Raw genomic sequence first — 12,962 nt, 5'->3', positions numbered from 1 at the left:
ATCTAGCTCCCCAAATTTGTTTTTAGAGTTGTGCAGCGCGTTGATCGGCATGAAGTTCGCCGCACTGGTCTGGGGGCTTTTGAAACAACCGAATGGAGCAGCTCGCATTCTCCCGTGAATATATATGAGAGCGAAACGTCGTTCGTCGTACCAGACGACACACGGCACGACACAGAAACAAACGCATCCCAGAGCCCTGCAGACAAAACGGCGAAAACATACGCGGAGTGGCATTAGGCAATCTGTCAAAATCCAAGTCTTGCTTCCCATTACATCAGCTCACTGGTTCCAGGCACAACAAGTGATCGTGAACAAACGGAGGCGAGTTTTTTGGACCGTACCGCTTGAATTTGATTTGTGCAAATGGCCAGCACGGCATTCATTACGTGTCCTTTTCCATTAAGTCTGCTTTCCGTGGCAAAGCCACCGGACAACACATCTATTGATTGCCTTTTTAGCCGTAACCTCATTGGCATGCAGTCGCCAAGTTGTAATAAACTTTGCTCTCCTCAGAGCAAAAGTGTGCCCGTGCGTCTGATCAATACCACGTGGTGATCTTGCGTGGTTGGCAGCGGAGAGGCGCATTGGCGAGGATGCCGTGCTATGAATCCCGCCGCCAGAGTTTGATTCCTGGCCATGGCAAACGTGCATTTGTTGAGTGACATCTGAACTAGCCTTTCAACAAACTGCACATACCAGCGTGGTGAAATATGGGTGACAAACTCCCCTGCCCAACACGGTGATGGGAGGCATTAATTCAGCAGTGCATTGACAAATGGGTATATTTATTTATTTCGTAATATTCATTACATGGATTAGAGTTTTAACAAATATTCATTAAAATATATCAAAGTGGGGTTCATTAAGGAAACAAGCAATGCTCCACATTTCATGGTCAGCTTTAAACTCTGCGCGTACCGCTTTAGTTCAGCATTCCCCTTTATGTCTAAAAATACTTTCTAATGTTATTCAACGAATCTAATTATTCGTTAAATTACAAATCGCCGAGCGTGAGAACTAATGAAAGGGAGCGTTCACCTCCCTCCTCCTGAACTAGATTTCTTTTAAAGGCGAAGATCTCTTACAGGAGTCCTCCCTCCCCTCTAGCCCCACCGCTACGAAATAAGTAAAAAAAAAGAATGTACTGATTAAACCGGAGCTTTATCTCAATAAGTGTCGAGCAAATTTGCTTTGCCACTTCTGCTCGGCCTGAATGCTGCGCCCGTGTGCAGCATACGTCCCGTGGGATTAGATGGATTAATTAAAAATCTCCCGGCTAGAGGGCCCTGCCAGCGTAATGGCGATTGCCTCGTGTGTGGCAACCCGCGGGCTCCGTGTATTTTTTTTTTGTGTAACGCGGCCCCGGGAGTGGCAACGGTGTGCAGTCGCGTTCAGATCCTCGTTGTCTCGCTCTTTTCCGTTTGTCAGCACGCGTTGGAAAATGTTTACTATGTTGTGTGTGTGTGTCTCTCTCTCTCTCTCTCTGTTTGTCTCTGTGTGAGTCTTTCTCTCTGCTTGTGTGTCTGTCTGTGTGTCTCCGTGTCTGTGTTTTGTCTCTCTCTCAAATGTAGTAATCTTTGGAAGAACGTAATCAACCAGGTGGGGTGTTGACTTTTTTGTTGGCCGACTTTCTCTGTGTTGTATTGCATTATATTTGCAAGTTTGTTTTCTCATTCATTTGTACCTGATGATGTGTGGAATTGTTCACGGGGGGGGGGGGGGGGGGGTTCATAGTTTTTTTAATCGGAAGCAGTTTAAATGTTATCTTTTTTTCTCATCCACAAGACTGTACTTTACTGTTTCATTTTATATGTTTCCATTTGTCACTATAGAGGAAGATCACGTTTTCCTGTATTCGATTAAAGAAAAAATATTATTTTATTTGTGTTTAATAAGTTTCTTATTGCCTGTGTTATACCACCTAACATTGCTTTCTGTATGACTTTTTGGAAAATTTGTGATAAAAAATCCGATTTTAAATAAGGACATATTGTATATACATATAAATTGTCATGGTTGCCAGTAACATTCAATCAGTGCTATGGCTTAGTACACTGTGGCACTTTTCTTTCCAAATCACCCACTCATTCACGTAGTTTCCTGAATTAAACTCCTGAAGATGCCCACAGTAGTGCATGGCAAAAGCTTTGAGAGAACACGTTGCTGAGACCAGTATCCAAACCCGGAGAACGACGCATGGACTACTCGAGGCTGAGAAAACTTGCGTGTTAAACATTGATGAATGCGTTCAAATGACCCACACCGCAAGGCTGCACGAATAGCTCATTTATAATGCACCTGCGACTTTAACAACCATCGGAACAAAATGTCAACCTTGCATGCGGCAGCGGCGGCTGTATAATCGTTGTGTTTATATTTGTTTAACAAAATTTTAAATAAGTTGGTTAGCTCTCGTGAGTTTGTTGTTTCGTTTCTCTTAAACCCTTTCCCCGCGTGTGTCTGTGCTTTCTGTGCGGCAGCCCCACGCAGGTCTCTCCGTGGCCAAATCAATTTCCATGGCGCGTCTCGTGCTAATGCGCGGGTCCGTGGCGCGCTGGCCCCTTACAAATTGCGGCAATGCGCCACGCCGTGTCGAGGCGGTGGTGGTCGCATTGTGTCGCCCCCAGGTGGTGGCGCGAGGGCCTCCCGGGGGGGGGGTGGCTTGGGTGGGTCGGTGGGGGGGGCTAGTGGGGGGTGGGGGCTGGTGATCGAACAAGGAGGGGGCCCCCAATCGATCGACCGGTGAACTCGGAATGGGATCCCTTTGTGCCGCTGGCCTTGAGCACGGTGCGCAGAATGAAATGCGGAATTTACGATAAAATATTGGCAATTTTTTTTGTAATAATGAAAGACTGGAGCATACATGTAATAAAATAGTTCGCCATGTTTAAAACAGACTTGCGACAGATATTGGTGACGTTTTGGACGAAAGCCGTTCCTCATATCATATAACATAGTCTGCTTTTTTTAAAATGTCTACAGTGTTTTTAATGGTTTTGTTGAGATTTTGCTATTTGTGCTCATGCATCACTTTCGGTGCAGTAATGCACACATGTTATGGTTTCGGCCTGTTTAACATAATTTAACATCAAGAGTGATTATTTATAGCAGAATAATGTATTATGCCTTGGATTAAACGTTAAACTACTATGAATATATTTTTTTTCTCCTAAAATACATTGTAAGTACAATTGCGTTGCATTAATTCATGCTTAAGCAACTACATTACATTGTCAACATAATAACTTTTTTCAAAACTCACTTTAAATTATTGTGCATCACGTTAATTCGTCGCTTCACACAACACACTATAAAGCGTAGCTCACTGAAGTAAATCAGAATTGCCACACTAACGGAAACCAACAACTTTGCAACGCCACGCGAACATTTGCATCGCACAAGCGTTCGTTACTTCCATTCGAACGAATTTCCGTCTTGTGGACTCTGCCTGCGGGCAGCTCTTTAATTATGCATTTTCTTGACCTTGTGAACTGTGGCCCATGATAGATAGGCGGCGGGGAGGGTGTGGGTGGGGGGGGGGGGGTGAGCTCCGACTTTTGTGCGATTAAAAGTTCGAGGGATAATGGGGGGTCAGGCAGAAGAGCACGGAATGATAGACTCCCGCGTGAATGGGTCAGCCTTCCCCGGCCCATTGTTGCCCGGCCGGGTGAATGAGCCTTTCAGCGGCCAGTGAAGGGCTGTCACAGGTAAGGAACTGCGGAGCCCAGAATTCACACATCATGCTTCATTAATTTATCAGAAAAAACGGGCGGGGGAGGGCTGGGGGGCTGCCGTTAAGGCGGGCCCTGAGTGAGAAGCTGAAGCTTTACCGCCTTCTCCCGCTTGCCTGCTGTGTGCTGGGGCTGCTCCGGCTGTGGGGAGGGCTGGCTGGGGGTGGGGGGTGCATCACGCACAGCGCAGCGACAAGTCGACGCGCCACAATGGGCAGAATTACCCCGCCAGTGCTGGTTTTCAAGTGAGCAGCCCTCCGAGGTTTTTTTTTATTCTTCTTCTTCCTTTTTTAAAGGGGGAATCGGAGCAGCGGCGTCCGCAGTGGCCGTGGCCAGGGAACGCCGCATTCTCCCAGAGGGGGTAAATAGAAACGCGCCCCTTAATGGGAGGATGAGCACGAATGAAGGTGTCGGCATGAATGGGCATCAGTGTTGTACGCGCTTCTAGCAGGGATCGCTCGGGCATCCACCGAGGAGAGAGGAGAGAGAGAGAGAGAAGATGATGAGGAAAAAAGGAAGCCAGTCCAGGTTTTCTTTAGCAGATTGTCTTTTGATTAAGTCAGACAGAACCCACTTCCAGTATTGCTCAGCCAACTTCCCACAATGCATCCTCATGAATATGTAAATGTGGATGTAAATGACCGGTGCCTCAAGCTGCTTTGGTTTGCCCAATCGACCGCGAAATGTACTCGGTCATAACTTTGGTGCAAGATCGTAAGCGAGGATTGCGACTGAAAATTTACGCGTCTCGGCTCGTTGAATCTCCTGTAATTGCATACCTTATGATCGTTAGATATGTTGAGACTGTTGTAGTTGTGTTTTCTTTGGTGCGGTGAAAAGGAGTCGAGGGAAACGGAATTATATCTGACGATAAATAAATCATTCACCAACCTGGACTGACTAACATGGGTAAGTGTGGTCAAACAATCCCCATGCCTGACACGGTATGGGGGAGACTTTCATCCACGTTAAACTTATTTCGCACAGTACGTAGACAACCGTGCTAATCAGCAGTTGATTGACGACAGGCTAAGAATAAAATAACGTAAATAATGAACAAACGGCAACAAATATACCAGATGCACGTCTTTTTTTTGTGTCAGCCCGACTTTGTTAAGCGAGCAATGTTAAGTTGTAGTTTTTTTGTAGTTGTCCTGTACCACTCTATGATGTTTGTTTTCGGGGTTGTACCGCGTGTTGTTCCGCGTTATGTCCGACGTTTCTGTCCGTGCGCTGGCAGATGCTTGAACTGAAGAAGCTCCCGGGGCGTTTCTGAAAGAGCTCCCAACACTTGGATCAAAATGTCGGACGTAATGCCAAACAGCACGTGGTACAATCGGCGAACACATCGGAGAGCTATAAAGTCGTTTTAGTGACAGCTTAAAAAAAAAATTCCCCCCTGAAGGGGGCAACAATTTCGAGAGATTCTCACAATGCTCGCTGCACCTGGTTAAAGTTCGCGAACTCTGGCTCACAGTTCACCCCCCCCCCCTTTTGCAACCGTGGCCAGTGGGTGTCTCATTGTCCGGCAGCAAAAATATTTAAGAGGATTTGAACTTCACAGTCCACCACAACGGTTCAAAACGAATGTGCCCGTCTTGCGGAATGGACCCTACTTTTCTCCGCGCCGCTTTGATATGGAACTCAGAGGGCCTCGCCCGCGTCCCTTTTGAGAGCTTTTCCCAAATCACGAGGCCAGCCCAACAAAATCCCAGGATGGATTTTTTTTCTCTTCCCCCCCCCCCCCCCCCGGCTTACCGGCGCGCTTTGTCGCTCGCCCACTGCGCACGACCCTTTCACACCTGCCCTCAAATCCGCTAACTGGCGTCCCACACGGGAATCGCTCACAATGGCCACCTCCGACGGAGGATTAGGCCTGGTGAGAGGCAAAGAGGCCCCCACTGGCCCGGCACGGAACAGCAGGCCCCACAGATAAATCCCTCGTTTGTGCGAGCTGCACGGTACGTCGACGCAACGTGGTCTGATGCGTTAATGCCCTTCCTTTGTTGAATTAGAGCAGCGTTACCGTGAGGTAAAAGGGTGCAGCCCGGCAATGTCTTGCCCACGCCACTGCTGGCAGAAGGGTCTCTTACACTCGAGGGAGCTCTTGAGAGCCCCTGTAGAAGATGTTTTGGCTTCGTCTTCCACGCTGGCTGGATGTTTTAGAATAGGTGGGATGAGTAACCAGATGTTACCCCACCGCAAGCGACCTGACGATCGCTTAACTGTGGTGTCCATACTTTCAGGGCAAGGTGAACAGATGCTGGCCGGTTTAGGATACTTGCACCGTCGTTTCAAGTTCCGTGCCAGGAGAACAACCTGATGGCCTCTGGAGCGCAAGTCGAGTCTCTTAAGCTTTACGTCTACGTGGCTTTCATGAAGGACCCAAGCATATAGTATTGTTAGTATTGTATCATTTGTGTTCGCTTTCTTTGCGGGGTACAATACGCATGATTAAGAAGAAGCTGTTGACAAATGACGCGACGAATTGTGTGTGTGTGTAGCTGGGTCATGAGTTACGCATGCGAGAGGTCATCAGCTGCATATGTTTCGCAGTGGTGAATGTTTGATTTGTCGAGTTTGTGAACCTTAACAGAGCTCGGTGAACGCAACTTCGCGTTGTTGTCATCCGAGACAAATTCAAGGTCAAACGTCAAAAGGTCATCACGACTCGCGCTGCTCATGCCACCGCACCTCGCCAGAGCTTCCCACGTATGAACGTGTGCAGTTAATTTTGACATCCCTTTGTGCGGTCATTGTTGAATGCATTACACATATCTATAAAATAAAATCAAAACTGGAACGTTTTATTTGTTTACAGCCTCACAAGATGGCGTAATTTTAAATTGATAAATTCCTAGTTTGGCACTGCCGCATTGGCACACTGGGATTATCTTTTTTTTTTAAAGATCGACATCAGCAGCAGCCATTGTCTAATCCACTGCTGGATGAAGGCCTCACCAAGCCATTTCTCGCGGTCACCAGAAGCGTCATCAATCCACCGAGCTGCTACAAACGAGCCGATCTCATCGTGCCATCTCCTCAGGGGACATCCGAACAACTAAAACATTTTTTTTTTATTTTACCAGGTCAGGCCCATTGAGCTGTATAGCTCTATTTTTCAGAAGCGAACTGGCTCAACGAAGTGGCTTCTCGTCACGTGGAAATTCATAGCAGCCATATACTCTTAAAACGCACGTTGCTTCGAAATGTGGAGGGAAAAACCGCAGGGCACGGAGGAAAATCCACGCGAACACGGGGAGAACATACAAACTCCAAATAAATATGCATCAGGGTCGGAAGCGAATCCACGAACTCCTGCATACCAGGCGAGGTAGTTAACATCTCGCCACGGTGGCCAGATCACATGCCCTTTGTTGTGTCCCTTCTTTTGGCTGTCGCTCTGTTGCTCGTCCTGGCCACCGGCCATCAATTCCTTTTGATAGATAAAATATACATCAAAATAGTTATCTTCGTAAGAGATTAAAGTAAGGTGCTTTGTTTCCTCCTTTTTCAGAGTTCCTTCCCCTGGCAACTGTTGAGGTTGCGGGGTTCACTTGCGTGAAGTGCTATAGCCTGTACTGACAGGTTCATTCTCTAGTCCAAACATTTCAAAGGATAACGTGCAAAAAAATGTACGTGGCAATTTTTTTGTTTTTAAAGAGAGCCAGCCACCCACAAAACCAACCTTAAAAATACAACCAACCCTTGCTTCTGCGGGAGGGGGGGGGGGGGAGATCTCGCACGGTGGTCAACGTTTTGCGGGAATCTGGCGACTCTTTAAGAAAGTTGCGCCGGCATTTTACAAGTGTACCTTTGTAGCGCGGCTTTTTTTTCCCTCGTTGAAAAACAAAACAAAAATCACACGCACGCGCACGCACGCACACGATTGCGAGCGGCCATCGTGGCCACCGACGCGGCTCGCAAAGACGGCGTGGAGTAGCATCAACAAGGAATCAAATCGTGACCGAGAGCCATGTCAAGACCCACACAAGGGCCCGCCCACCCCGCTTACGCCACCGCCGCCACCGGTGCATTGTGATATCGAAGCTGATTGACCTATTGAACGGCCGCTTGTTGCTCGAAGCGTCCGCTGAACGCTGAGAACGGCGCAAGCCATTAGGGCTGTCCACAAAAGCGGTGCCCCACACACAGCCCGAGTCAATACTCTTGCCCCCACCCTCACACTGGTCAACAGGTGTAGTTACCCCTGATCTATGCACCGCGTGTTTACAGGGGGTAAACTGGACTACCCCTGAGAACTTCCACGCTGTTTACAGGCACCTGTACGCTTGTGGCAACCGGGAGTCAAGGGAGGGGTGGGTGGGGGGGGTTAGCCAGCAGGCGTTGGTAAGATACCTGCAGAATTTTATAATAATGCCAAAAACAATGTGAACATCATTATCAGCTATGGTCAAATCACTTCTGGCTGAAGTTATCCCCAAGCCGTCACCATCTCTCAAAATCGTGTTGTGCAACGGGAGCTGCCCACACGCGAGTTGATTGCATTGCGACATCTCTCTGGTGGATGGCCACCCCGGTGTGTCCCACCCTTTGGCTGCCACTCCACCTTTAGTCTTGACCGCCAGCTATCTTCCCTTACGGCGACGTATCCGCACCTCCGATTAGTACGGTTGGCTACGTACGGTGTGAAAGAAGCTCAACATACATTCATAAATCCTGCCCAAGCCCACTTTTCTTCACAGTAAATATCCCCGCACCTACAATTAGCACGGTTGGCTACGTACGGTGCGAAAGAAGTTCAACACACATACAAATACGATGCCTCTAACTTGCGTGTGTCCTCCGTCTAACTTGTAAACATCTGTTTATCTCTCTCTCTCTCTAAAATCCATCTGTAAATCCATTCCATTGCTCTGTGTACATCGACTGGCACCTCACGGCCCCCAGAGATTCCCATTGACAACACCTGGTGTGCATGGTGGTGGTCAGGGCCGGATTAAGATTTTGTAGCCCCCCCCCCCCCCCCGGGCTACAGGTACTTTGAGGTCCCCCAGTAATATTTTCAAAAGGAAAACAAAGTTTGAGAAAAATCAAATTAATTTTTACAAGGCTAAAAACAAATAAAATTCAGCATTCACAAATGAAATAACTTTTTACTTAATCTCTGGAGGCCCCTCCAGCTGGCAGAGAGCCCTGGGCTGCAGCCACTAAAGCCCCCCGTGCCTTAATCCGGCCCTGATGGTGGTCACCCATCCATCGACTCCGCCAGGCACAACCCTGCGTAGCTTGTGAGATCTGATGAGATCAGCCGCATCTGGGGGTGAATCTAAACGTCGGCAATCTGATGGGCATGCGTATATAAGGAAAACAACAAAAACACAAATACCCATTTTTGTGTGGCGTTAAATTTTATACATTTCACAATAAAAGTTATTTTGGGTTAGATTACATAAAATATGAGTGTGTCGCTAACCCACCATCTACGCGATGTAACCCAAAACTTACTTTTATTGCGAATAATATAGGTCGCGAAAGCCTACTGTTGAATTTATATAAATTCTTCACTCATGTATGCTACAATCACAACGGAAAAAGAGATCTGGGAGAAACGCTGGTATCTCTGTGCACATCTTGAAACGCAACAGCCAAAGCAACAAGTGGCCATTCCGAACTGGTTTTTCTTTTTTAGTGGAACCTTGTAAAGCTGTAACAAACACAAAAAAATCACCCCCCGCAGGGCTTTGTTAATACGATTGAATTCACGGAGAGGGAAGAATTCTGGGTGAAGTAGAGCCACTCAGCATGCTACGGCGCTCAGCAAGCCCTGTAAGCTTTTTTTTCACCACTACAAACCTGTCCTTCCTGCCTCGGAGCCGCGAAGGTTTTGTTGCGTGGCAGGGGAGGAGGGAATCTCTCTTCCAACTCTGTGCCGTCCCACTGATCCTGCTGCCATCATCGTGAGATTATCACCGCGCAACATATCTCGCACGAGGGGCTCAGCTGTACCCAGTGGCGGCGCTAGGCAAAAGTAAACCAAGCAAAAAGTGTAGCCACCCCCCTCCCCCCCACCGCCCCCCCCCACCGCCCCCCCACCTGCCCCTTCCCCCAACTGCCCCCCCCACCACCTTCCCCTCCCCCCCACCTGCACCCAAAAGGAGCTCGAGGATTCGTAAAAATGTTTACCAAATCGATCGCACAATAAGCTCGGATGTGCGTCGTGGCAACTCAAGGGAGAGTGCAGGGAACTCGAGCGGAGGAAAGGGCAGTGGATTGGTGTCAAAACAGTGGGTCGCGTCAATTATCGGCTGAAATTCAAATCCTCACAACACATAAGGAAATTAACAACGTAAGATCCCTTACCTCTCTCCTCTGACTACGTCCCCATTCGTGTGCCCACGTTTCTCTTAGCTCACTGCATCTATATCTCTAGTCGTATAACCCCGACTGTCATCTCTCTAGTGGGGCTTGAATTCGCACTGAATATTTTCCGTTTTGACGATAGGCTTGAACAGTCACTTAGCGAGCAGGCCAACAGCCAGAGCGACCTGGTATATCGGGACGTACAGTCGTGTGCATAGCTATCAACCCATACGGTTTACCCGTATTCTTGCACAGGGAAATTGAGTAAAAGCATGTTACTGTCTATTTGTTTGTGTTTATCTCTTGTGATGGAACTTTGTAGGATGAACGTTGAGATTTATAAGGGCACGCGGTGACCAATGAGGTCTGAATTGGTCCGTAATAAGGTGGGCAGCACTGATAAGGGGTTGACAAGTACGGGTGTGCGGGGTTGCGGAAATGTGTTCTGTGTCACCGACCCGAACAGACCCTGCGGCAAGTCAGCCCTGCCCTCTAGGATTTGTGTAACGTGATCGGGGAACCACCAAATAATAACGCCTGGTTCAGGCCCCCAAATGGGCAAGCACCCAGAGGCCAATAATGCTATGTGAGCTTTAAAATCTAGATTGAAAACTAATTTCTTTAGAACTGCTTTTGTTGTGTTTTAGTTTTGTTGTCCTCCCGCCGCACCTCCGAGTTTGCATGAAGTCCACGTGGTCGTGTAGATTTTTTTTCTCCGGGTCCTGAAGTTTTTCCCTCCACATTTAGAAACATGCGTGAATACTCGTTAGATTATTTTGCTGCTATAAATTACCAAATTATTAGCCACTTTGTTTAGCTATCATTTGTGACCAGGTCTCTTTTGAAAAATAAGTTAATACCTCAGTGGGCTTTGCCTGGTAAGATGTGGCTGGTTTAGTGTTGTATTTGTATGTGTTTAGGTGATTTGTTTACCTTTCTTGCACTCTGCATTCCTATCGGAGTTTTTTTGTTCTTACGTTCTTACCCGCCCCTACTGGATATAAATAAATATTCTGATCAGCACAGTTGGCTACGTACGGTGCGAAATAAGTTCAACATTACGTACATAGCTAATGAACTATGTGGTTCCCATCTTCCTTGACTGGTAGACTCGCGGATTTTGGTGTTTCGCACAAATAAACCTACGGCAGTTTCTATCGCTTTGTCGCATCAGAGTGTTTTTCTGACCATTCCCAAGTCCTTGCCGAGTCGATGTTTGGCATTATCGGGCTCTGCCAGCCTCCGCCAATGTCCCTACGGCATGACGGCCGGCCGTATGATGTCACGCTGCCTGGGTGGGATGGGGACGCTATCAGTGTCTTGGCGTAATTAATTGAAAGAAGTAATTCATTCCCCGTGGGATTAGAGGCAGGGTTTTATTCTGATACATATGAGCCAATTATGTCGCAATTTCCAGCACCGCCACAATCCCTCGCCCACCCTCTGCCGATCCGGATTTGGTTAATTGAATGGGAGGGGGAAAACGGGATTTGCTGGGGGTGGTGGTAGGGGGGGAGAAGCAAGCTCAATTTACCCTGCCGTTTCATCGCCACCAGATTTGCTCTCATTTGTCGGCGTGTTTCACAAAGATTGGGGATTGGGAAGCCTTCCCAAAACGCACCACGGACAAGGGAGCATCTCTGTCAAATACTCCGAGCCAAAAAAAAGATTTTGCTTCCTCAAAAGGGGCCTCTTGTGCCTTGACTAGCAGCGAGTGTCAAAAGAAATTCCCATTCAAAGGGAAAATTAAATTACAGAATGCGTAGGACTTTGTTGTTGTTGTCGCCAGCAATGCAGTCGGCTCCATGAATAACGTGGCAGTTGTGTCCAAAGCAATTTGCTGGAAGTTAATGCTCACAAAGCTCACTCCGGTGTTGTTTTCGGGGCTGTTACTGCGCGTTCAAAAAAACACCCACAGAGAGTCGCGTATGATTGCTGCTCAGAAGTTCGTACTCGATATACGACCACAGATTTAACGGCGTGTTTACTCATCATTTGCCCGTGCTGTTATGTTCCCAGCAAAGAGAGCCGACGTAGCAAACCAGCAACTAAAAGCAACGTACAACAGACGGCAACTAAAAACCTTCACAAGAACCCCATTTGAAGCCGCACGAAACATTTATTTATATAGCCGACTTGTGTTTTTGTCCCTCGAATGTCATGCCCGTGTGTACGTGTTTGTTTTGATTTCCCTTCACGAAACTCCCGGATCCGTAAGGGAACATTCTTTGTGTGCTCATACGTGATGAATACTTCAATCTCACTTTTTGTAAGTGGCGGATTTCGAGACGGGGCTTATTTAATCCGCAGGATTCATACCATCCCACGCCTTAGACATTCCGCGAGTACAATGAGAGAACCGCTGAAGTGTAGATGCATGCCAACTCTGACAGAGCCCTAATCTTTAATGTTTTAAGCAGAGCACGTTAGTGGGGATAATTGACGTTTGATTTTTAGCAAAGTAAAGGCACAAAACTCACACACAAGCGCACGCGCACACATCTTTACACTATCTCAAGCTTAGTTCATTGTACCTACACGTTGCAAGCGCTCCGTGTCAAAGAAAACATGGGGTGGGAGATAATGTTTATATTTTAACAAGCCCGGCGAGTCGAACTTCTGCAGTCAATACGTTTGATTGAGTGATTTATAGTTTCTGTGAACGATTTACATTATGCCCATTGGCCGGTGTGTAAAGTAAAATTAATGAGTCGTACGCAGAGTAATTGGTCATCAAATTAACTCATTTGGACACGCAGTTTAGTGGCTCGGATAAATCCTAAGTCGAATTTTTAGACGAGTGAACGTGGAGCAAAGTGTAAAGCTCGATTTTTTTTTATCTGACTTGTTTTTTGTACTATTTATTTCACAGACCATTACATAAAAGGCCATCAGTGCAGCTGGATT

This window comes from Petromyzon marinus, chromosome 24 (assembly GCF_048934315.1).
Source record: "Petromyzon marinus isolate PM22_M1 ecotype Great Lakes invasive population chromosome 24, UKy_Petmar_22M1.pri1.0, whole genome shotgun sequence".
NCBI lineage: Eukaryota > Metazoa > Chordata > Hyperoartia > Petromyzontiformes > Petromyzontidae > Petromyzon > Petromyzon marinus.
This window is presented reverse-complemented; position numbering follows the sequence as displayed.